This window comes from Podarcis pityusensis, assembly GCF_964106645.2.
Source record: "Podarcis pityusensis genome assembly, chromosome: 2".
Classification (NCBI taxonomy): Eukaryota; Metazoa; Chordata; class Lepidosauria; order Squamata; family Lacertidae; genus Podarcis; species Podarcis pityusensis.
The window spans coordinates 6,444,380-6,447,682 of NC_138029.1; the positions used below are offsets into that span (position 1 = coordinate 6,444,380).

The following is a 3,303-nucleotide window of genomic DNA, read 5'->3' on the forward strand; positions in this document are numbered from 1 at the left end:
ACTGTTTAATTTATGAATAAATGACTTTGTCAATAATCTAACATCTCCGGAGTTTCATGCTCCTAAACTGGCTGCAAAGGGCATCTCAGTCCTACTAGACGCAGGTGATGCGGTACTCCTATCCCAAACAAAAGTGGGCCTAAAAAGATTGATGAGGGCATTCACAGGATACTGCCAAAAAGAACAACTGGCTGTGAATTACAATAAAACCAAAGTCATGTCGTTCTCCAGAAACCATAGGGCCTATAGATGGCAAATAACCATAGGGCCTATAGATGGCAGATAATCAGATGATTGAACAAGTTCAAGTAATTAAATATCTTGGACTTGTTTTTCAGTCAACAGGGTCCTGGGTAGCACATCTGAATTACATAAAGGAAAAAACGTCTCAAAGTGCCAAAATTTTATTGTGTTTTTTCCACACAAAAGGCAGTAGCTAAATACCTTCAGCACTAGTAGTATACCACAGCTAAACTCCTGTGCCAGCTACTACATGGGGCACAGATTTGGCCTAATGCACACCTTGACTCTATAGAAACCGTTCAATCCAAGTTCTTAAGGCAAATTTTCTCCGTGCCACCTGGTGTTCCAAACACTTCATTGCGCTTGGAGGCCAACCTTCCCTCAGTTGAATCACAAATTTGGTACAGGACATTTACTTATTGGCTTTGTCTGAATTTAACCTCCACCGATCTATTACCGTCATGAGAGGGCTTGGACCAAAACTGTTACTCAAAAGCTCTCCTCCTCTGGTTTATCACCCCAACAGTTATTGACATTGGCAAAGAATTTAATTAGACAGTGTCTATACGACATTGAGCAACAGAATGATTTAGCTACCATAAGAAAATTTTGTCTGTGGTACAATTTTCCCCCACCTAGCCTCCTCCACACATCCGTGTCCTATCTGCAAAACTTAACAGTTTTAAAATACAGACGTGCCTTCGCCTATGCAAGATTGAACGTACTACCGTCTGCGGTTCTCAAGGACTGCTTCTGTCAAATTCCTCATGAAAAACGATTATGTCCATGTGGAGGCGGCAGTTATCGAATCCGTAGCGCATGTACCACCAGCTTGCTCTCTTTATAAAGATATCTGTAACGAGGTTATTACCCCTCTTCTATCATCCATACCAGGCCTTTCATTCACTGCTACAGGGTCCTTCCTTCTTGCAGAGCAAGATTACCAGGTGACAGCAAACACGGCAAAAATTTTGGCTGGGGCAATTAGAATTAGATCTACCATCTGACTAACCTGTTTTTTACCTAGTAAAGAAACATATGAACCACTCGTTCATATGTTTTATTTGTGATCAAGGACAGTTATTAACTCTTTCATTTGTATAGTTGCAAATTCTCAGAACGTTTTTAGTATAGCCAGCCATCTAGCTATATCTATATTTTATTGTACTTGATTCCTTTGGTATGGTTTGTGGCTGTCTATCTAGCTGTCTTCTTCTTTTATAGTTCCACACTGAGAGCCAGTGTGGTGTAGTGGTTAAGAGCGGTAGACTCGTAATCTGGGGAACCGGGTTCGCGTCTCCGCTCCTCCACATGCAGCTGCTGGGTGACCTTGGGCCAGTCACACTTCTTTGAAGTCTCTCAGCCCCACTCACCTCACAGGGTGTCTGTTGTGGGGGAGGAAGGGAAAGGAGAATGTTAGCCGCTTTGAGACTCCTGAAGGGGAGTGAAAGGCGGGATATCAAATCCAAACTCTTCTTCTTCTTCTTCTTCTTCCACAACAGATCACCACTTTGTGTTTGTTTTTTAAATAACTAGTACATCTCAGATTTTGATTTAAATTGCTTTACTGGATTATCTCAAATGATAAAGTCACTGGTGTGAATAAAAGAAAAATGTATATCTTTGTAGTTCTAAATGTGTTCCTGACTGACTGGGGCTGATCCTTCAAGATCTAACAGCATGATGGTTACTGGCACTTGTATTGGTCTGTGGAGAGTTCTCACATGGTACATGAAAGATGGAGGAATAAAGGCAAGCATTTCTCACACGTTGCAACTAAAATGTTTACTTTATTGGTATCATCATTCAATGTTATTGTCAATTTATCTGCACAAGGATTTTCAGGCTGAAAGAAATCTTGTCAACATCCAAATCCTACTAGCGCCACCATGAACCACCACAAATTCCTAAGAGACGGCATAGAAGACGGTCTTGATTCTCAGAGCTATGGCCAGTATCATGCTCTGCAGTATCTGGAATGAGAGTTGAAGACAGAATTGTTAGTTCCTTTCAGGGACAGAGACTCCATGGATGTCCTGTGCCCTTAGCAGCTCTGTGCTGTCACAGCAAGCCTGCCTACTTAGTTTATTTACAGGAAGGTCTTGCACACCAAAGAGGGCATTTCTAGAAAATCTAAATGATTGTACCCTAGAACAGTTGGTCATGGAAGTGACCAGAAGGGTAGCAATTCTGGACATTCAGGACCTGGTGGAAGATGTGTTGTCAAGCCAGGAGGGAGCCGTGCCCACAGTGCTATTAAACTAAACATACATGTGAATGGCCAATTGCCAAGAAAACCCAACACAGTCATATTTGATATGGAAATGGAGGCAGACAGTTTTGCTGATAATTAGTGGTTCCCATTTTGAATGCCAAGATACTCACCCGTCCCTTGTTCACCTTCATATGGTTCTAGAGGGAGAAATTAGGAAAGCGTGAGACCTCCTTCCAGTCATTGGCAGCCTAGGTTGGCTGAAGTTATTCTACTGCCCTATTTACCTAAACCGCATGAAAATTCATCAGCATTAGGGGGCCAATTTCCCCTAATAAACACATTTTCCTAATCCTCCCATCAGTAAAAAGGATAAATGAGTGTCAACTACTTACCTGCGGACACCATGGCAAAAGCAACCCAAACAACCAAAAGGAGGACCCAGAATTTCATGACGATCACTGAAGAGGAGAGGAAGATTCTCAAGATTCTTGGAGGGACGTCACAAACTGACGGTTCACCTGGATCCAAGTTCTCTTTCTTATAAAGGCACAACCTTCCAATCAAATGTGTTGGCTGAGCTGATGCAGTTTTGGAGCCTTGAACGGATTAGCTAGTAAGCAACCTTTGTCTGTGAAAACAACACCCACACCCACCCCCGGTAAAAATAAACAAGACAGCATATGATGATGTGTGCAGTGTGCCATGGGCTATGTGCCCTTTCTTAGGATTAAGTCTTGGTTTTTAACTGCCATTGAATTCAATCTCCGCCTCACCTCCAAGGAGAGACCCTTAGATAAACTAGGGCCAACAGCAACCCAAGTGTTTGTGAAAGCGTTTAAAGTCCT

The 3,303-nt window shown here is 42.4% G+C and overlaps 1 long non-coding RNA gene across 1 annotated transcript; it reads right to left on the reverse strand.

Annotated features, from left to right (window-relative positions):
* Positions 1-2,013: 2,013 nt before the first annotated feature.
* LOC308471161 lies at positions 2,014-3,020 on the reverse strand. The gene is made up of 3 exons (XR_013982727.1): positions 2,851-3,020; positions 2,629-2,655; positions 2,014-2,216 (listed from the first exon to the last, which is right to left on the reverse strand). It is a non-coding gene; the product is annotated as an uncharacterized lncRNA (long non-coding RNA).
* Between the last annotated feature and the right edge of the window lie 283 nt (positions 3,021-3,303).